The sequence below is a fragment of the Odocoileus virginianus genome, chromosome 33 (assembly GCF_023699985.2).
Source record: "Odocoileus virginianus isolate 20LAN1187 ecotype Illinois chromosome 33, Ovbor_1.2, whole genome shotgun sequence".
NCBI classification, from domain to species: domain Eukaryota; kingdom Metazoa; phylum Chordata; class Mammalia; order Artiodactyla; family Cervidae; genus Odocoileus; species Odocoileus virginianus.
Window position 1 is genome coordinate 13,767,053 of NC_069706.1, and position 23,236 is coordinate 13,790,288.

The 23,236-nt window shown below is 42.0% G+C and overlaps 1 pseudogene; it reads left to right on the forward strand.

The window, feature by feature from the left end:
- The first annotated feature begins 16,703 nt into the window (after positions 1-16,703).
- LOC110142505 (large ribosomal subunit protein uL1 pseudogene) lies at positions 16,704-17,431 on the forward strand (annotated as a pseudogene).
- Positions 17,432-23,236: the final 5,805 nt, after the last annotated feature.

Here is a 23,236-nt window from a genome sequence, read left to right on the forward strand (position 1 = left end):
TCCTGGTCAAAGAGGATGTTGTTATTTTCCATTCATTTCTATCATAGTTGTCCTAGTGAGTTCAGTTCAGTCACTCTATCGTGTCCGACTGTGACCACATGGACTGCAGCACGCCAGGCTTCCCCGTATATCACCAACTCCCAAAGCTTGCTCAAATTCATGTCCATTGAGTCAGTGATGCCATCCAACCATCTCATCCTCTGTCGTCCCCTTCTCCTCCCAGCATCAATCTTTCCCAGCATCAGGGGCTTTTCAAATGAGTCAGCTCTTTGCATCAGGTGGCCAAAATACTGCAGTTTCAGCTTCAACATCAATCCTTCCAACGAACACCCAGGAATGATCTCCTTTAGGATGGAATGGTTGGATCTCCTTGCAGTCCAAGGGACTCTCAAGAGTCTTCTCCAGCACCACAGTTCAAAAGCATCAATTCTTCAGTGCTCAGCTTTCTTCACAGTCCAACTCTCACAACCATACATGACTACTGGAAAAACCATAGCCTTGACTAGATGGACCTTTGTTGGCAAAGTAATGTCTCTGCTTTTTAATATGCTGTCTAGGTTGGTCATAACTTTTCTTCCAAGGAGCAAGGATCTTTAAATTTCATGGCTGCAGTCACTATCTACAATGATTTTGGAGCCCAAAATAACAAAATCAGCCACTGTTTCCATTGTTTCCTCCATCTGTTTGCCATGAAGTGATGGGACCGGATGCCATGATCTTCCTTTTTTGAATGTTGAGCTTTAAGCCAGCTTCTATACTCTCCTCTTTCACTTTCATCAAGAGGCTCTTTAGTTCTTCGCTTTCTTGCATTAAGGTGGTGTCATCTGCATATCTGAGGTTATTGATATTTCTCCCAGCAATCTTGATTCCAGTTTGTGCTTCATCCAGCCCGGCATTTCGCATGATGTACTCTGCATATAAGTTAAATAAGCAGGGTGACAATATACAGCCTTGACATACTCTTTTCCCAATTTGGAACCAGTCTACGCTGTTCTCACTGTTGCTTCTTGGCCTGCACACAGAGTTCTCAGGAGTCAGGTAAGGTGGTCTGGTATTCCCATCCCTTAAAGAATTTTCCACAGTTTGTGGAAACTGAAAACAGTTTGTTGTGATCCACACAGTCAAAGACTTTGGTGTAGTCAGTAAAGCAGAAGTTTTAGTTTTCTTGTGAGCTATAAGTTTTCTTTTGATCACTTTAGCTGTCTGTGGTATCAAGATAACACTGGCCTCATAGAATGAAATAGGAAGTATCACCCTCTCTTCTATTTTTTGAAAGGTTTAAAAGGATTGGTACTAATTTTCTCTTACTATATATTTTTCAGTTATTTTCTTAGTGGTTTCCTTGGAGTTATAATTAACATTAATGTATAATAATATAGTTAGAATTAATACTGACTTAACTTTGAAGTGAAGTGAAAGTTGCTGAGTTGTGTCCAACTCTTTGTGACCCCATGAACTATACAGTCCATGGAATTCTCCAGGCCAGAATACTGGAGTAGGTAACCTTTCCCTTCTCCGGGGGATCTTCCCAACCCAGGGACTGAACCCAGGTCTCCCACATTGAAAGCAGATTCTTTACCAACTGAGTCATCAGGGAAACCCCAACTTAGCTTTAATATTATATAAAATTTTTACTCCTATATAGCTCCATTCTTTTCTTTATGTTCTTATTGGCACAAATTCCATCTTTTTTTTACTGTGTGCCCATGAATACAGATTTTTAATTATTATTTTATGTTATTGTCTTTTAAATCACATAGGAAAAAACAGCAACAAGGTAAAAATATGTTAATACCGACTTTTAAATTTACTTATGTAGTTAACCAGTGTTTTTTTTCCTGTAATATAGATTTGAATTATTGTTTAGTGTCCTTCAATTTCAGCCTAAAGAACTCCTTTCAGCAGTTATTGCAGGTCAGATCTACCAGCAATGATCTCTCCCTAGTATTTTTTTTTTTTCTGGGAATGGCTAAATTTCTCCTTTACTTTTGAAGGATAGTTTTGCAGATTATAGAATTATTGGCTGACAGTTTGGTTTTTTATTCTTTCAGCACTTTCATATGTCACCCTACTGCCTTCTGGCCTCCATGGTTTCTGAGAAGATATCATCTCCTGACCTTAACTATCCTTTGTAAGTGATGAGTTGTTCCCCTCTTTCTGCTTTCAGGATTCTCTTTTTCTTAACAGTATGATCTTAATGTGACTCAGTGTGAATCTCTTTGAGTCTATCCTATTTGAGTTTCATTGAGCTTCTTGAATGTTTAGATCTGCATTTTTCATCAGCTTTGGAAATGTTTGAACCATTTTTTCTGCCTTTCTTTCTGTCTCCTCTCCTTCTTAGACTCCCGTTATGTATTTTTTGGTGCACTTGATGCTGTCTCAGAAGTCTCTTAAAGTCTGTTCACTTTTTATTTTTTTCCTTCTAAGTAGGAAAAAATCTAAGTAACTTCAATTTATCCATGTCCAAATTTATCAATTCTTTTTCTGCCTGTTCACATCTGATTTTGAACCACTGTAGTGAGTTTTCATTTCAGTTATTAAACTTTTCAACTCAAGAATTTTTATTTGTTTCCTTTTAATAATTTTTATCTTTTTATTGACACAGTCTATTTGGTAAGATAGTGCTTTCATGATTTCCTTTAGTTCTTTGAGCATCTTTTAAATAGTTGACAAGCTCTTTGTCTAGATATTTTGACTTTTTTCTATATAATTGGGTTTCATTTTGTTTCTCAGTTCAGAATTCAATCAAGGCTATGTGTTGCATGACTTCTTCACCATTTTTTTTTTTTTTTTGGTTGTACAACTTGGCTTTTGGGATCTTAGTTCCCCCAAACAGGCATTAAACTCATGCCCCCTGTGTGGAAGTGTGGAGTCTGAGGTGCCAGAGAATTCTCCTCCACCTTTTTAAAAAATTTTAAGATATTGCCAGGAGAATCCAGGCCAGATGTCTAATGGAATGTCCCACTTTCATTTTCCCTTCATAATGAGATCCAAGTTAAACAGTTTTGGTAAGATGATACGTGGATAATGAACATGCACAGTCTTTCTAGGGCAATGATTTGAAATGAATTAGATCCAAATGTTTTTGATTGTGATGTCACTTTGCTCAATATTCAGATTTTCAGGAGAGAGAGTATAATTGGCCAGATTGGTTCCCAATCTCACTCCTTGTCCAGAGAGGGGAAGCATTTTGACTGACAGTCTTATCAAGAGTGTTCCCAGTGAGGAGTGAATAGCACAGCAAAAGAAAACTAACATTGCTGAAGCAGGGAGAATGGGTGCTAAGTAGGAAAAAATAGCAAACATCCACTATCCCTCCATCTTTCAATGATCTCAGCCATTCATTTGATTCCTACTATTTACCAGATTTCCAGAATGAAAGTTGACTTCTTTGTCCAATTCCAGACCATGTTTACAGCCATCTGCTAAAAGCCTCTACTTGCATGCAAGTTTGCATGTTTACAACTTGCATGTTGTAAAGGCATCAAAACTTAATGCCTTCTTCACCTGGCCCTACTCCCATCCAGCAGAGGAGTTGAATTTATCAACAGCTCCATCACCCTCCCAGCAACCAAAGACCAAATTCATGATTCACTGCATCTAGTCTTGTGGTTTGTATTTTTATTGCATCTTTTAAATCCTTTCCCCCTTTCATTCCCACATGTATCATCCTAAACTATGCCCAAAGTGTTGCCTGGAATTACAAGTAATAAGGAATAAACAGCTTTTCAGGTTAAACAAATTCAGGGAGCACTAGGAGATGCAAATTTATTTATCACAGAACTTCTCAGAGCCTTGAATGAACCATTGTGATTTTCCAGGAAGAGATATTCTTTTCTTACTTTTTATTTTACAAAATAATTCAATTTATGGAAAAATTGCAAGTGCACAATGAACTTCTCCATATCTGTTACCTAGATATACCTTTCTTTTTTTTTTGGCCATGTCATGCAGCATGCGGGACCTCAGTTCCTTTGACCAGGGATTGAGCCTGTGTCCCTACAGTGGAAGCATGGAGTCTTAACCACTGAGCAGCCAGGGAAGTCCCCCTGGATTTCATTGTTAGCATTTTCTTACATTTTCTCAACTCTGTCTTTCTCAGTCTCTCTGTCAATCTCTCTCTCCCTCAAATACATATACATATATATGCATACACACACACATCTATGCATATCTTCTCTCTATACATAACATATACATATATCCTTGGGACTTCTCTGGTGGCTCAGACTGTACAGAATCTGCCTGCAATGTCGGAGACTCAGGTTAGATCCCTGGGTCCGAAAGATGTCCTGGAAAAGGGAATGACTACCCACTCCAGTATTCTTACCTGGAGAATTCCATAGACAAAGGAACCTGGTGGGCTACAGTCCATGGGGTCACAGCCAGACATGACTGAGCGACTAACACTTTCACCTTCATATATCCTCAATAAATATACTCTATATATTCTGTCAAATGGCTTAGCAGTAATAACACATATAATTCTATCATCTATATCTACATGCATATATATTGTTGAGCTGTTTGAGAATAAGTTGCATACATTGTGCTCTTTTACAAGTAAACACTTCACTTTGTATTTCTTAAGAATAAAAACATCTCTTATTGTTTAGTAAATATCTTACTGATAAATACATATGATAAGACAATTCTAGGAAAGTTATGACCAACCTAGACAGCATATTAAAAAGCAGAGACATTACTTTGCCAACAAACGTCCGTCTAGTCAAGGCTATGGTTTTTCCAGTGGTCATGTATGCATGTGAGAGTTGGACTATAAAGAAAGCTGAGTGCAGAAGAATTGATGCTTTTGAACTGTGGTCTTGGAGAAGACTCTTGAGAGTCCCTTGGACTGCAAGGAGATCCAGCCAGTCCATCCTAAAGGAGATCAGTCCTGGGTATTCATTGGAAGGATTGATGCTGAAGCTGAAACTCCAATACTTTGGCCACCTGATGCGAAGAGTTGACTTTTGGAAAAGACCCTGATGCTGGGAGGGATTGAGGGCAGGAGGAGAAGGGGACAACAGGGGATGAGATGGTTGGATGGCATCACTGATTTGATGGACATGGGTTTGGGTGGACTCCGGGAGTTGGTGATAGACAGGGAGACCTGGTGTGCTGCAGTTCATGGGGTTGCAAAGAGTCGGACATCACTGAGTGACTGAACTGACTGAACTGATTAAAGACAATTCTTCTCACTCACATCAGAGGACAGCTATACAATTTGGAAAATGCTAGTTTACATTATTTCTATAGGCTCTTAACTTGCTGATTCCCAAACCTAGTTGCCCATCACCAGCATGATTATTACTGAACAGTGAATGCTTATTATATACAGATGTAAACATTTAAAATAAATGCACTCATTTAATCTTCATGATGGTGAAGGATAGGGAAGCCTGGCATACTACAATCCACGAGGTTGCAAAGAGTCAAACCCGACTAAGTGACTGAACCCCAGCACCGTCTGATTCCAGAGTCCATCAGCCACACTGCTGTGCTGCCTGTAAAGTGGCTGTTGGGACCACTTTTGTTGAAAACACCATTCCAGAGCCTACCATTCCAGATCAGCTGACTCAGACTGTCCAAGAATCTCTAATACACTTCTCACAATGGTTTTGCTGGGCAGACAGATTACCTACTCTCGCTGGTACTAAAGCTTCTTGTCTCCTTCCCCTTCAAATCCCAGTTGCCAGATGAATATGCATAAGATACATCTTCGTCTGTTGCTTGTAAGTTAAGGAAACAGTCATTCAACATTCATTCTAAGTCATTCTAGGACTTAGAAGCTGGTTCTGGGTTTCCATCTGGGCTCTGCCCTTAACCAGCTCCACGGTTTGGGGCATCCGTTTCCTCACCTGGGCAGTGAGGGTTGGATCAGAAGAGAAGGTATGGCCAACACGCAGGAAAGGACCTGTGGCAGTTGATAATTGCAGTTATTATTATTGCTGGTAGTGGTATGTTTCAAACCCCTCAGCCACAAATGGGCAAATCATCAACCTATCTTTGTCTCCATTTCCTCACCTATAGAGCTAGGATAGTGGTGGGCATTCGATGGAGGATGGAATGTTCAGAATGCCGCCAGGCATATAGTGAGTATGTGGTGAATGTTAGTACTATTATTTATTCTTTTCTTTATCACTGTGCTCTGGACAAAAAGAACTACTTAGAACAACTTGAATATGCTCCATTGTAGGCTGCTTCTCTGTGTTCTTTTTTGCTGTGCCCTCTGCCTGGGACACCATCTGCCTTTCTTCTGTGTCAAAACCATAACTGTGTCTCCTCCTGTCCCATCAGCAGTGTCTTTGGTGCCAAGGAAGCCTTTTCTTATCCCCTCATTGGGCCTTTATTGATCTCAGAGGGGTACTTATAGAAATCTGTCTCTTCTCCCCTTGAAGGAGCCGTTTTCTCTATTTCATGTAACCCCTAAACCCGAGCTGACCCCATTATCTGTTACCCTAAAAAGGCCAGAGCCATTTTTAGAAGGCTCTAGAGGGATTTCCCTGATGGTCCAGTGGCTTAGACTCTGCACTCTCAAAGCAAGGGGCCCAGGGTTTGATCCCTGGTCAGAGAACTAGATCCCATAGGCCACAACTAAAGATCCTGTGTGCCACAATTAAGACCCAGTGCAATCAAATAAATAAGTATTTAAAAAAAAAAAAAAAAGAAGGCACTAGATAAGGTCTACTCGGAATCAGGGAGAGCAAGCCACGGATCACTTTGGTACCTCCCATCTGTCTGTTGCTGAAACTCAGAAGAAATGAGCTGATATGCACCAACTCCTGTGGTTTAAGGAGTTTCTTCTGAGTCACCCCGGTCTAGGGAGAGATCTTACCACACCAATGGCTTCATCATTGCCTAATGGGGGCCCTTTGGGGCTTTATCATGGACAAGGGAGCTGGGAAGCCTCCTCCGCACAGTGAAACCGATGGAAAGAAACACAGCGGGCGGATGGATTGCTACAAAGGCAGGCAGGCAAACAAGACATACAGGCAGGAACCTTCCCTTGGATGAGATGTTTCAGCTTCTTTCTGGGGAGGCAGATAAAACAGTCACCAGAGCCCAAGCCCTCCCACTCTTCACTTGCAAACTTTTAGGCATCTTCCTTAGATAAACTTTTTGTGAGCTCTCATTAAATTTGTGGACTGAAATAAACAATAGCTACTGTCCCTCAGGGCCTGCTGGATGCCAGGCCCTTTAAAGGTGTTCTCCCGCTGACTCTGCCAAGTGACAGGTGTCCCATCGAGCTTCCAGCATCACTCTGAGGCCACCTTCTCAGGGAGGCCTACCTGGAACACCCACCTCCATCCCATATACCTACCTTCTCAACGTAACCCTCACCACCTTCTAACACGCAGTTTGACTGATTTATTAAACAGGTAGATTATTGTCTGCTGTTCCTCTCACTCTCCACAAGGGGGACCCCCATAGGGTGGGTAGGGGGTCTCTGTCATGCAGGCTCATGTGGGGATCCGGAGGGCTTACAATTGGGCTTCCCTGGTAGCTCAGCTGGTAAAGAATCTACCTGCAATGCGGGAGACTGGGTTCGATCCCTGAGTTAGGAAGATCCCCCGGAGGAGGGCATGGCAACCCACTCCAGTATTCTTGCCTGGAGAATCCCATGGACAGAGGAGCCTGGAGGGCTATAGTCCATGGTGCTGCAAAGAGTTGGACACGACTGAGCGACTAAGCATAGCATAGCACGGGACTTACAACAGAGACTGAATCATTAATGCAATGTATGATCCAGGAATCATTTATCATCATGCATTTTTTTTAAACTTTTTAAAAAAACTGTGTAGTTTTTTTAATTGAAGTATAGTTGATTTACTATACTTACTATAGTTGTGTTTGTTTCAGGTGTATAGCATTAAATGCAACTGTATGATCCATGAATCGTTTATCATCATTCATTTATTTTTTTAATTTAAAAAATTGTGTATTTCTTATCGAAGTATAGTTGATTTACAGTGTTGTTAGCTTCAGGTGTATGGCACACACACACACACATATATATAAGCATTTATTTAACCAGTCTGTTTGCTTTTTGTTATAATATTACTTCTTGTTACAATTTCATTTATTTATTTTTGGTTGTGCTGGGTCTTTGTTACTTCCAGCAGGCTTTCTCTAGTTGCAGCAGCTGAGTGCTACTCTTCATTACGCGCACGGGCTTCTCATTGCGGTGGCTTCTCTAGTTGCAGAGCGTGGACTCTAGGCACTCGGGCTCAGCAGTTGTGGCACACAGGCTTAGTTGCTCCGAGGCACGTGGAATCTTCCTGGACCAGGGATAAAATCTGTGTGTCCCCTACATTGGCAGGCGGTTTCTTCTCCATTGTGCCACCAGGGAAGTCCCAACCAGTCTTCTTCTGATAGACATTTGGGCTGTTGTCAACCTTGTGCTATTATAAACACACTGTGGTGAACACCCTTGAGCAAATATCTTTGTATATTTGTGCATTTATGTCATAGCATAGATTCTTCCATGTAGTATTGCTACATAAAAGGTCTGAATAGTCTCAGTGTTGGCAGATGTCCTCAATACCTTTTCTGAAAAGACTGTTTCCTTTTATTCTCCCTCTATTAGTGCATGAGAGGCCTCAGTAAGGATTGGCCAAATTGGGGTAGGAGTGGGGTTAGATGCCAACCCACCTACACTTGCTGAAGCTCTAATATCTGCAAATGTAGAATCTAAAAGTTCATCTTGTTCTCCTCCAGCTCCCTTCCCAAGGCAATAATCCTCTCCAATGCAGCCTTGTTTTGAATTCTTTCCTTGTCAGGGACAGGGGTCAAACTTCCCATCTGTGGTTTTCAGGATAAATTGCTACTGACAGGTGACTGGATGGAAATCTGCTTTTCTGCAACCATACCCCACCAATCCCGGCTCCATTTTCAGGAGCCACAAAAACAGGGCTAATCTTTTTCCCACGTGACACCCTTTCAAATATTTGAAGACTGTATCAAATCTCCTCTAAGTCTTCTCTTCCCTGGATAAACCACCCCAGCTCCAGCTAGGCACACACCCTGGATGTGATAATGTTGACCTGGGGACCCTTTAGGTAGTGGCCAAGTGTGAAAGCTTTTGGGTTCCCTGAGCTCTAGTTAAAGTCCCTGTTCCCACACTTTCCAGCTGTCTGACCTTGGCCAAGTCACTTCTCAGACTTGAGTTTTCTCCCTTGAATAAACTGCATAGCAATAATGACCCCCTTGTAAGGTTGCTGTCTGGGCCACCTTCCTCCATTTAAAAAAAAGGAAAAAAAAAACCCTAAAACTAATTTTATGATGGAATTGGTATAAAGACAAATATAATAAAGGCAGGGTTATATTTATTTTTCTTCTGATTTTTTTTTTCTTTTTTTTCTTCCGATTTTAAAACGATGAGAACATTTTCCCGAGGCCATCAATGTATCCTGGCCCTTAGGCACTGTGCCTTCTTTGGATGGGTACATGGACTCTGGTCACTGGGGGGAGTGAACAAGAGAAGGCAGGCCAAGTATATAAAGTTCTTAGCACAGGGTTTGGATCTTTGCAACTTAATAAATGGTGAGGGACAGAGTGGCCTGGCGTGCTGCAGTCCATGGGCCTGCAAAAGAGTCAGACACGACTGGGTGACTGAACAACCACAACAAATGATGACCACAAGTTTAAAAAAAGAAAAGGACTGTGCAGAGAACAGAGTGTGGCACTGGAGAAGTCTTCCCCCACAGACCTCTTTATCAGTGCCTGTGGGTTTGCAGACTCAGCTTCTTCTGAACACAAGCAACATAGCCACTTGTGTTCAAAAGTGGCCCTATGCTTTCTCACCTTGCCTACTAGAGTCTCATGAGAGAGTTTGTCAAAAAAGATGCAGAGTCTGTGGCATTTGTCTTGAGGAAAGAGGTGTCTTGGTCTGCAGATACTGCTCCAACAAAATATCACAGACTGGGTGGCTTACAAACAGCAGAAATTGACTTCTCATAGTACAGGCGGCTGGGAAGTTCAAGATCAAGGTGCTGGCATGGTCATGCTCTGGTAGGCGTCCTCTTCCTGATTCATAGGTAGTACAGTCTCACTGTGTCCTCACATGAGGAAAGGGGCAAGGGAGCTCTCTGGGGCCTCGTTTAATCTTTTTTGTTTTGGCCAAGCTGTGCGGAATGTGGGATCTTAGTTCCCCAACCAGGGATCAAACCGGTGTCCTCTGCAGTGGAAGCTGAGCGTCTTAACCACTTGACTGCCAGGTTCTGAAGCTAAGCTTTTTTTCTTTTTTGCAGGGGGTGGGGATTTCTCTTTTATAAAGGCATTAACTTCATTCATGATGGTTCCATCCTCATGACTTAATCATTTCCCAAAGGCCCCACCTCCTAATACTACCACACTGGGGATTCAAGTTTCAACATATGAATTTAGGGAGGGGGTCTCTAGCAAGAGGAAATACACATTCTTCAAAAAAGGGTCAAAAAAATCCATGGACTAGTAGAAGATATTTGAAATATATGTAAAAAGCAACCCATTTGTGCCTATACTGAATAGAGCTCCTTCAAATCATTAAGTACAGTTGGTAGAAAATAGCAAGAGGCTTTAAGATGCTCTTGCAAAAAGGAGGAAATCAATATGGGTAATAAATGGTGGAGGGCTGGGGGAGTGCTCAGCCTCATTTGTAATCAGGGAAATGCAAATTGAAACCACAATGAGATACCACCATAAATTCATGCAGCACTTTTTATGAATGCATGTTATGTTTAACCATTAGCATGTTTTTAAAAATGTGCACATCACAGGTAAAAAATAATGCAAACAGATAGGTAAAAAGTCTCTCTACCACTGGACCTCCACACCCCACCCTCCAAATACCTCCTATTACTAGTGGCTGGTGAGGCCTGTCAGAGAGTCTGCTTGCAGTAGCATCTATGCATAAACAGCCACCTTTCATTGGATGGTTAGTGCTATAAATTTGTTTTGTTTTGGCCACACCATGCAGCATGCAGAATCTTAGTACCTTGACCAATGACTGAATCCATCCCCCTGCAGTGGAAGCTCCGAGTCTGAACCACTGGGCTGCCATGAGGTTCCCTCGATTAGAGTTTGATCAGGGAAGCAGAACCAGAGAGTCCTTACCATTCATAACAAGGGATTTATTATTGGGATTAAATCTTATAAACTGTGGAAGCTGGTGGAGAATTCAACGGGCCTAAAGTTGTTGTCTTGCCTTGAGAACCCCATGAACAGTATGAAAAGGCAAAATGATAGGATACTGAAAGAGAACTCCCCAGGTCAGTAGGTGCCCAATATGCTACTGGAGTTCAGTGGAGAAATAACTCCAGAAAGAATGAAGGGATAGAGCCAAAGCAAAAACAATACCCAGTTGTGGATGTGACTGGTGATAGAAACAAGGTCCGATGCTGTAAAGAGCAATATTGCATAGGAACCTGGAATGTTAGGTCCATGAATCAAGGCAAATTGGAAGTGGGCAAACAGGAGATGGCAAGAGTGAATGTTGACATTCTAGGAATCAGCGAACTAAAATGGACTGGAATGGGTGAATTTAACTCAGATGACTATTATATCTACTACTGTGGGCAGGAATACCTTAGAAGAAATGGAGTAGCCATCATAGTCAACAAAAGAGTTCGAAATGCAGTACTTGGATGCAATCTCAAAAATGACAGAATGATCTCTGCTCATTTCCAAGGCAAACCATTCAATATCACTGTAATCCAAGCCTATGCCCCAACCAGTAATGCTGAAGAAGCTGAAGTTGAACGGTTCTATGAAGACCTACAAGACCTTTTAGAACTAACACCCTAAAAAGATGTCCTTTTCATATAGGGGACTGGAATGCAAAAGTAGGAAGTCAAGAAACACCTGGAGTGACAGGCAAATTTGGCCTTGGACTACGGAATGAAGCAGGGCAAAGGCTAATAGAGTTTTGCCAAGAGAACACACTGGTCATAGCAAACACCCTCTTCCAACAACACAAGAGAAGACTCTACACATGGACATCACCAGATAGTCAACACCAAAATCAGACTGATTACATTCTTTGCAGCCAAAGATGGAGAAGCTCTATACAGTCAGCGAAAACAAGACCGGGAGCTGACTGTGGCTCAGATCATGAACTCCTTATTGCCAAATTCAGACTTTAACTGAAGAAAGTAGGGATAACCACTAGACTATTCAGGTATGACCTAAATCAAATCCCTTATGACTATACAGTGGAAGTGAGAAATAGATTTAAGGGACTAGATCTGATAGAGAGAGAGCCTGATGAACTATGGATGGGGGTTTGTGACATTGTACAGGAGACAGGAATCAAGACCATCCCCATGGAAAAGAAATGCAAAAGAAAATGGTTGTCTGAGGAGGCCTTACAAATCGCTGTGAAATGAAGAGAAGCAAAAAGCAAAGGAAAAAAGGAAAGATATTCCTATTTGAATGCAGAATTCAAAAGAATAGCCAGGAGACATAAGAAAACCTTCCTCAGTGATCAATGCAAAGAAATAGAGGAAAACAACAGAATGGGAAAGACTAGAGATCTCTTCAAGAAAATTAGAGATACCAAGGGAACATTTCATGCAAAAATGAACTAAATAAAGGACAGAAATGGTATGGACCTAACAGAAGCAGAAAATATTAAGAAGAGGTGGCAAGAATACACAGAAGGACTGTACAAAAAAGATCTTCACGACCCAGATAATCACAATGGTGTGATCACTCACCTAGAGCCAGCCATCCTGGACTGTAAAGTCAAGTGGGCCTTAGAAAGCATCACTACGAACAAAGCTAGTGGAGGTGATGGAATTCCAGTTGATCTATTTCAAATCCTGAAGGACGATGCTGTGAAAGTTCTGCATATAATATGCCAGCAAATTTGGAAAACTTAGCAGTGACCACAGGCCTGGAAAAGGTCAGTTTTCCTTCCAATCCCTAAGAAAGGCAATGCCAAAGAATGCTCAAACTACCGCACAATTGCACTCATCTCACACGCTAGTAAAGTAATGCTCAAAATTCTCCAAGCCAGGCTTCAGCAATACATGAACCGAGAACTTCCAGATGTTCAAGCTGGTTTTAGAAAAGGCAGAGGAATCAGAGATCAAATTGCCAATATTCACGGAATCATTGAAAAAGCAAGAGAGTTCCAGACAAACATCTATTTCTGCTTTATTGACTATGCCAAAGCCTTCGACTGTGTGGATCACAATAAACTGTGGAAAATTCTGAAGGAGATGGGAATACCAGACCACCTGACCTGCCTCTTGAAAAACCTGTATGCAGGTCAGGAAGCAACAGTTAGAACTGGATATGGATCAACAGACTGGTTCCAAATAGGAAAAGGAGTACATCAAGGCTGTATATTGTCAACCTGCTTATTTAACTTCTATGCGGAGTACATCATGAGAAATGCTGGGCTGGAGGAAGCACAAGCTGGAATCAAGATTGCCAGGAGAAATATCAATAACCTCAGATATGCAGATGACACCACCCTTATGGCAGAAAGTGAAGAGGAACTAAAAAGCCTCTTGATGAAAGTAAAAGAGGAGAGTGAAAAAGTTGCCTTAAAGCTTAACATTCAGAAAACTAAGATCATGGCATCTGGTCCCATCACCTCATGGGAAATAGATGGGGAGACAGTGGAAACAGTGTCAGACTTTATTTTTGGGGGCTCCAAAATCACTGCAGATGGTGACTGCAGCCAAGAAATTAAAAGACGCTTACTCCTTGGAAGGAAAGTTATGACCAACCTAGACAGCATATTAAAAAGCAGAGACATTACTTTGCCAACAAAGGTCCGTCTGGTCAAGGCTATGGTTTTTCCAGTGGTCATGTATGCATGTGAGAGTTGGACTGTGAAGAAAGCTGAGCACCAAAGAATTGATGCTTTTGAACTATGGTGTTGGAGAAGACTCTTGAGAGTCCCTTGGACTGCAAGGAGATCCAACCAGTCCATCCTGAAGGAGTTAAGTCCTGGGTGTTCATTGGAAGGACTGATGCTGAAGCTGAAACTCCAGTACTTTGGCCACCTCATGCGAAGAGTTAACTTGTTGGAAAAGACCCTGATGCTGGGAGGGATTGGGGGCAGGAGGAGAAGGGGACGACAGAGGATGAGATGGCTGGATGGCATCACCGACTCGATGGGCATGAGTTTGAGTAAACTCTGGGAGTTTGTGATGGACAGGGAGGCCTGGCATGCTGCGATTTATGGGGTCGGAAAGAGTCGGACACGACTGAGTGACTGAACTGAACTGAGCTGAACTGAAAGTTGTTGGAGATCAGGCAAGGCCAGCAGTTGGGTGAGCAGTGGTGAAGTTAGACACGAATCGGAAAGAACAAAGACAAACCACAAGCCATATCTGTTTCTGACACTGTCTTTTTATTACAGCCATTCTGATGTGTATAATGTGGTAGTTTCCCTGGTGGCTCAGCTGGTAAAGAATCCGCCTGCAATGCCGGAGACCGGGTTTGATTCCTGGGTCAGGAAGATCCCCTGGAGAAGGGAAAGGCTACCCACTCTAGTATTCTGGCCTGGAGAATTCCATGGACTGTATCGTCCATGGGGTTGCAAAGAGTCAGACACGACTTTCACTTTCACTTTTCACATTATGATTTGCTGGGAAATTTTAAAGTAAGTTACAGAGATCATGACATTTCACCATGTATACCAGTGTACCAGTATACCACTCCAGTATACCACTCTGAAAAATGGTCACTAGTCAGTTCTGAGAAGTTTTTTGGGGGAGCTGCACTGGGTCTTAGTTGTGGCATGTGGGATCTAGTTCCCTGACTAAGGATCGAACCTGGGCCACCTGCATTGGGAGCTCAGAGTCTTAACCACTGGACCACCAGCAAAGTCCCAAAGTTTTTTTTTTAATTCTTATTTTCTTGATAATTTCCTCCCCTTTGTTTTCTCAATTTTATTTTTCTCAAATTCTTATTATTTGGATATGAGACCTTCTGCTGTGGTCTTCTAATATTCTTTATTTCCTTTTCTCTCTGGAAGATGTCCTCAATTTTTTTCTTTCTTTTGTTTCAGTGAATATTTTTTACTTCTTAGTTTCTTGATTTTCCAAGAGCTTTCTGTTGTTGTTGTTCCCTGAATATTAAAAGATATCTTGTTCTTTACAACTTAAATTTATACTGTGCTGTATATCAATTATATTATAGTAACACCAGAAGTAATAATAAATAAATTTTAATTCCCATCCCCAAAAAAGATAGCACTGTTCTGGGAACGCTATACCATCTATCATCTCTCTAAGATGTTTATGGCAGCTTTTTAGAAGTTTACTTCATTCTTCTCATTGTCACTGTTTCTTCAAGTCTGCTTTTCCTGATTGGGAGTTGTCTTTTATAATCAAAGCTTTTCTCAGATGGTTGGAGTCTTTGGCTGTCTGTTCTTATTTCAGTGAGGCACTGAAAGCTTCTGCAAAGCTCTGCTGTGAAGAGAAGTTTGTAGACGGATAAGCTCTATTGTGGGGGCTTCCCTGGTGGATCAGATGGTAAAGAATCTGCCTGCAATGCAAGAGACCTGGGTTGGATTTGTGGATCGGGCAGATCCTGGAGATGGCAATGGCCACCCACTCCAGTATTCTTGCCTAGAGAATTCCATGGACCAAGGAGACAGGGGGACTGTAGTCCATGGGGTTGCATAGAGTTGGACATGTTGGCACCACTAACACCCACACACAATGACGCTCTGGAGAAATTAGAACCTTCAAACACTGCTGGTGGGAATGTCAAGTGTTTTAGCTGTTATGGAAAACAGTGGTTTCCTAGAAAGTTAAACATGGAGTTACCATGTGGTTCAGGCGCTAAGTTGTATGTGACTCTGTGACCCCAGGGACTACAGCACACCAGGCTTCCCTGTCCTCCACTGTCTCCCAGAGTTTGCTCAGGTTCATGTCCGTGTAACCATATGACTCAGCAAGTCCATTCCTGGATATATACCTAAAATATTTGAAAACAGGTGTGCAAACTAAGGGCTTCCCAGGTGGCGCTAGTGATAAAGAACCCACCTCCTAACGCAGGAGACACAAAACAAGGCTCCATCCCTGGGTCAGGAAGATTCCCTGGAGGAGGGCATGGCAACCCACTCCAGTATTCTTTTTGTTGTTGTTGTTGTTTTGTTTTGTTTTCTTATTTATTCTTAAAATTTATTTTAATTGGAGGCTAACTACTTTACAATATTGTGGTGGTCACTCCAGTATTTTTGCCTGGAGAATCCCCACGGACAGAGGAGCCTGGCAGGCAACAGTCCATAGGTTCACACAGAGTTGGACACGACTGAAGCAACTTAGCACACGCTCATTCAAACTAACAGGTGTATACATACATTGACAGCAGCACTATTCACAACAGCCAAAAGATGGAAACAGTCCAAATGCTCAACTGATGAATGATAAACATTGTGAGCGTCTCTGTGCTATGAAATATTATTCAGATGCCGAAAGGAATGAAATGCAGATACTTGCTACAATGTGGGTGAACCTCAAAAACATTATGCTCAGGGAAAGAAGCCAGGCAAAAGGTCACATATTGTATGATTCCATTTATAAATTCCATTTGATGGTTTTCATTGTTCATGGCTGACATGTTTTACAATGTCTCTGGAGCCTAGGGAAACCCAGTTCCTGTGAACCTCTGGTCACAACATTTTCATGAACTAATCAACACATAATCTTTATTTAAATGTGCTCCTTTTTAAAGAAATCTTATTGTCTCTTTTCCGGTTATCTCGGTGTAGGGAACCATGAGCAGCAAAGTCTCCCGCGACACCCTCTACGAGGCTGTGCGGGAAGTCCTGCACGGGAACCAGCGCAAGTGCAGGAAGTTTTTGGAGACTGTGGAGCTTCAGATCAGCCTGAAGAACTATGACCCTCAGAAGACAAACGCTTCTCGGGCACCGTCAGGCTTAAGTCCACTCCCTGCCCCAAGTTCTCCGTGTGTGTCTTGGGGGACCAGCAGCATTGTGATGAGGCCAAGGCTGTGGATATCCCCCACATGGACATTGAGGTGCTGAAGAAACTCAACAAGAATAAGAAACTGGTCAAGAAGCTGGCCAAGAAATATGATGCCTTTTTGGCTTCAGAGTCTCTGATCAAGCAAATCCCCCGAATCCTGGGCCCAGGCCTGAACAAGGCTGGCAAGTTCCCTTCCTTGCTGACCCACAATGAGAACATGGTGGCCAAAGTTGATGAAGTGAAGTCCACGATCAAGTTCCAGATGAAGAAGGTGCTGTGTCTGGCAGTGGCTGTTGGCCACATGAAGATAACAGATGATGAGCTTGTGTACAACATCCACTTAGCTGTCAACTTCCTGGTGTCATTGCTCAAGAAAAATTGGCAGAACGTCAGGGCCTTGTACATTAAGAGCACCAGGGGCAAGCCCCAGCGTCTATACTAAGGCACAGCGTAATAAACCATACTAAACCAAAAAAAAAAAAAAAAAAAAGAAAGAAATCTTATTTAGGGAATTCCCTGGCCGTCCTGTAGTTAGGACTCCACGCTTTCACTGCTGAGAGCTCAGGTTCTATCACTGGTTGGGGAAATAAAGTCCTGCAAGCTGCATGGTGTAGCCAAAATTAAAAACAATTTTTTTAAAGAAACCTTATTTAATACATATTTTTGGTTCATTAACATTGGACTCATGGCCAGCAGCACTCATGCCTGGACAAAGCTTACCTAATGCATCTACTTTTTCAGAGCACTAGGTAGCACTTCAGTACTATATTTGGGGCCACTTTAAACAGCAAGTTCAGTTCAGTCACTCGGTCGTGTCCGACTCTTTGCGACCCCAGGGTTGCCTGTCCTGTCCATTTGCCAACTCCTGAAGTTTACTCAAACTCATGTGCATTGAGTCAGTGATGCCATCCAACCATCTCATCCTCTGTCGTCCCCTTCTCCTCCCACCTTCGATCTTTCCCAGCATCAAGGTCTTTTCAAATGAGTCAGTTCTGCACATCAGGTGGCCAAAGTATTGGAGTTTCAGCTTCAGCATCAGTCCTTCCAATGAATATTCAGGATGGATTTCCTTTAGGATGGACTGGTTGGATCTCCTTGCAGTCCAAGGGACTCTCAGGAGTCTCTAAACAGCGAAATAACAAAAAAAAAAAAAGGCATGAAAATGCAAAATGTGGCACCAAATATACCATGGACATGTGTTTATAGTATGAGAGCCTAAATGCCTTCTTCCTCTTCAGCTGGGAACACCCATGTAGAGCAACTCAAATTTGTTGCCACTCTATTCATCTCCACCAATGACCATGAAAGTCCTGTTGACTTTGAAATTACAATTAAATTAATTTAGTAAGACAAGTTCAGAAATATGGAATCTACGTATTCACTGTATATAGGGCTTCCCAGGTGGTGCTAGTGGTAAAGAATTCGCCTGCCAATGCAGGAGACATAAAAGACACGGGCTCGATCCCTGGGTCAGGAAGATCCTTCAAGAAGGAAATGTCAACCCACTCCAGTATTTTTGCCTGGAAAATTCCATGGACAGCAGATCCTGGTGGGCTATAGTCCATGGGGTCGCAAAGAGTTGGACACAACTGAGCAACTGAGCACAAACACTGTACATAGAATAATCCAGAATAGGTCAATCCATAGACACAGAATTCAGACAGATGGTTGCAGAGACAGGGGGCGAGGGGCCTGGGTAGGTTTTCTTTTGGGCAATGACTTGAAGCTAAATAGAACTGATGGCTACACAACACTGTGAATATCTTAAATACCAGTGAATTGTTCATTCTGACATGGTGAATTTTATGTCATATAAATTTTACCCCCCCCCAAAAACATGTATGACTCTTAAGTGGGACCCTGAACCTCTCATTTCCCTTTGGCGTGGTAATCATCCACCTACAGATCATGGCTGCTCCAAGAAATGGAGTGAAGACAGCCCACATGGAGATGTAGCATAAGCAAACAATACAGTAACACTGTTTTAAACTACTAAGATTGAAGGATTTTTGTTACTGCAGCATAACTGAGCCTATGTTGACTATTTCAGAGGTCTAAGCCTGTCATCATTGTGGGAGCAAGGAGGGATGGGAACTTGGGAATCTCACCATTCCTAGGTATCCTCTTTCTTCATCCCCCTGTTTTCAGTTTCATGATTCACTTCATCCTCTACTGTGTCCCTTCCCAAATCTAGACTCTCTAAAACTTCCTGTTTTAAATGCTGTGGCTGGGAAAGATAAAGTCACCTGCTCCAGAGGGTGGTAAGAATCCACCCTCTCCTCATGACAACTTCCACACAATTCTTCAGCTTCTGGTCCCAACTCAACCCAGCTTTCATAGGTGATGGACATTTTAGTTTCCCAGGCTACTCTGGTTTCTATAGTGGAAATTAGCTTGGGCTTCATCTCTGTGTTCAGCTAATTCACTTACCACCTGTTTTCTATCTTCTGAAATTTTGCCGGCACTTTTCATCGAACGTTGTTTCCCCTCCTATTTTCCTTTTCCTCATTCGTTTAAGGCTTCCCTGATAGCTCAGAAGGTAAAGAATTCGCCTGCAATGTGGGAGACCCAGGTTCAATCCCTGGGTTGGGAAGATCCTCTGGAGAAGGAAATGGCAACCCACTCTAGTACCCTTGCCTGGGAAATCCCATGGACAGAGGAGCCTGGTATGCTACAGTCCATGGGGTCGCAAAGAGTCAGACATGACTGAGCGAATTCACTCACTCATTAGTTTAAACCTTTCTTATTCCTTGGTGGTCATTTTAGGGAGATTATGGGAGGCATCCGGACTCATTACTTCATGGCGAATGAAGGGGAAGAGGTGGAAATAGTGACAGATTTCCTCTTCTTGGGCTCTAAAATCACTGCAGATGGTGACTGCAGTCATGAAATCAGAAGACAATTGCTTCTTGGCAGGAAAGCTATGACAAACCCAGAGAGTAGGTTGAAAAGTAGAGACATTCCTCAGCTGACAAAGGTCTGTATAGTCAAGGCTATGGTCTTTCCAGGGGTCATGTATGGTTGTGAGAGCTGGACTGTAAAGAAGGCAGAGCACCAAAGAATTGATGTCTTCGAACTGTGGTCCTGGAGAAGACTCCTGAATGTCCCTTGGACAGCAAGGAGACCAAACCAGTCAATCTTAAGGGAAATCAACCCTGAATACTCATTGGAAGGACTGATGCTGAAGCTCCAGTATTTCGGTCATCTGATGCGAACAGTCGACTCTTATTAAAGTCCGTGATGCTGGGAAAGATTGAGGGCAGAAGGAGAGAAGAGGGCATCAGAAGATGAGATGGTTCGATGGCATCTCCAATGCAATGAACATGAACATGGGCAAACTCCGGGAGATGGTGAGGGACAGGGAGGCCTGGTGCGCTGCAGTCCATGGGGTCACAAAAAGTCAGACACAACTAGGCGACTGAACAACAACAATGGAAGGTAGCAGAGATAAAATGTATTCGGTTGGCATGACTTGCTGGGGTCATGAATGTTTTTCTGTTCATCAGCTCTAGACCAGCACAACCATTTCTGGTGACTGTGTAGCACCCCATTATATGGATATATCCCACCCCACCCTCACTGCCACAGAGGTCATCTGGCAATGTCTGGAGACATTTTTGATTGTCACAATGGGTTGTGAGATGAGGGGGCTACTCACATCAAGTGGGTAGTAGACAGGGATGCTGTCCTGCAATGCTCAGGACAGCCCCCACAACAAAGAATTATCCGGACCAAATGTTGATAGAGCGGAAATGGAGAAACTCTGTTCTAAAGGATTCCTGTTGTCTTCAGAATAAAATTCAAACACCTCAGCAGCGCTTACAATACTCCATCCTACCTTTCCCACACTCTCCCTGGCTCACTATGCTTCAGCCACAGGCATCTTCTCTGTTACTGGAACACACCAAGCTTGTTCCTGCCACAGGGCCTCTGCGCTTGCTGTTTCCTCAGCCTGAATCTCTCTTACGCAGATTTTCTGGTTGCTGACATCCTCCCTTCTCTGGTCTTAGTTCAAATGTCACTTCCTTTGTGAGACCTTCACCAACCCATCTTTCCCTCTCTACCCACCCCACCCTCATCCTTATCCAAGAATAGTCTGTTATACTTATTGCACCCTTCAAAGTATCAATCCTGAAACTGGCTGTTTTTCTGACTTTGTTTATATTTATTACTTGATGTTATCTCTGTGAGAACAGGAACCTGTCAGTCTTGATCTTAAGGACTTTGCCTGCCCATGGTTTCTGCTCAGCAGATGGACAGAAGTTCTTGTTTAGAGATTCTCAAGTATTTTACATGTGTTTCTTCTTAAAGAATTTCTAAGAACTCTTTACCCCTTGCATATTTTTAGGTCTGAAATTTGTTTTTTGTAAGTTTAAACAGTTGCAGTCTTAATTTCCCAGTTATTATAAATGATATTTTAGAACATAATTTTACTTCATACTTTTAAATATATCTATCATTGTCTATTTTTTAAAATCCATGAGCATAATCACACAGCATTATGGAAATAAATGGAAAATTTTGTAGGGAAAAAATATAAGAACAGGCTCTTAGTGGCAAATTTTATTTTATTAGGTTTTTTCTCCTTGAACTTGTATTTCCATTCTATTTCTCTCACAGACTTCTATCCTAATATAATATACTTGAAAAGTTTTAAAATTAATCACCAGATCATACTTCCCTGCAACAAAATGCTTATGTTATGTTAATATGTATGTGTATATATATATATATATATGTATATATATTCTAATATATATATTAAAGTCCTGTTTCCCCAAGACTAGAATTTTGAAGAGTATCCAGTGTTTATAAGGCTCTAAGTTTTAAAATTTTTCTCTAAATTATCATTATAACTATTATTGGAATAAAACTGATCAAAATAACATAAATATACTACATTATAATCAGTAATGTTATACACTGAGAAGAATGTTTTGTCCTCAATGAGTTTTTAAATGAGAGAGATGGGCTAGTTATTTTTTAGTGAGTAATTTTAGGTCCATCTGTCCATGGAAAAGGGGCTTCTCTGGTGTCTCAGTGGTAAACAATCCGCCTGCAATGCAGGAGACCTGGGTTTGCTTCCTGGGTCAGGAGGATCCCCTGGAGAAGGGAATGGCAACCCACTCCAGTATTCTTGCCTGGAGAATCCCAAGGACAGGGGAGCCTGGTGGGCTACAGACCATGGGGTCTCAAAGAGTGGGACATGACTAAGCGACTAAGCATGCACACAAGTCTGGATTAATATTATTTATTGCTGAAATGCGACAGAGTTTAGAAAAAGTGCCATTGCTGCCCCCCTTTTTTGCTTTTATAAAATAAATTCTGAGAAATGTTTTTCCCATAAACAGGAGACCTGAATGGAAATTTTGTAACAGCTAAGTAATCCAAGGTCACCCATGTTTGAAAGCCTGGGTAATTTGCCACATATCTCATTATGAGAAGTTATCACAAATTATTTGTAACAATTTATTATCCAACAAGTTGTGCAGTGACTCCTTCATGTTGGTTGGAAGCAAATAACAAATCATCTAAATTGCAGAAGGATTTGTTATCCTGTCCTCGGGGGTGTTGTCCTTTCTAACTACACACTGTTATCTGTTATCTTTATGCCTTTGTTCGGCATCCAGGATTTTACACCACTCACAACACACCTCAGTAAGTTTCAAGATGAGTGAGAAGCCCTGCCTTGCTTTCGTGCAGTGGAAGAAAGAGAATCGGGGAGGCGGGAACACGTTGGAAGCAGGCACTTTCTCAGGTATCTTAGTTTTAGGAGAGAGAACACGCAGAAACCGAGTTTTAAGCAGATTCTCTTTCTCCTCTATTGAGATCTAACTTCTTAAGGATGTTTTCATACAGATTATATAAAAAGTTTAATATGAGTGTACCCATATGACGTATGCACTTTGATGGGTTCTGACAAATATACACCTGTGTAGTTTCCATTGCATTCAAGGCACAGGAAATTTCCATTATTTCATAAAGTTCCCTCGTGCTCCTTTGCGTCAATAGTCCCTCACCCAGGAGCTCCTATTCCAGGAAGAATGTATACTAACCTGATTCCTTTAGATCGTAAGTTTACAGAAAATACAAAGGACAGAGGAACACATTAAATCATGCCAATGAAGAAATGAAAAAGGAGAAATCCAATACTGTGGCGTATTCTACAGTGTAATTGTCTTGGTCTTTTTAACAAGACAATGTTACACACACCTATATGTATGTATATTAATATAAGAGTGAAAGTGTTAGTTACTCAGGAATGCCTGACTTTTTGCAACCCCATGGACTGTAGCCCA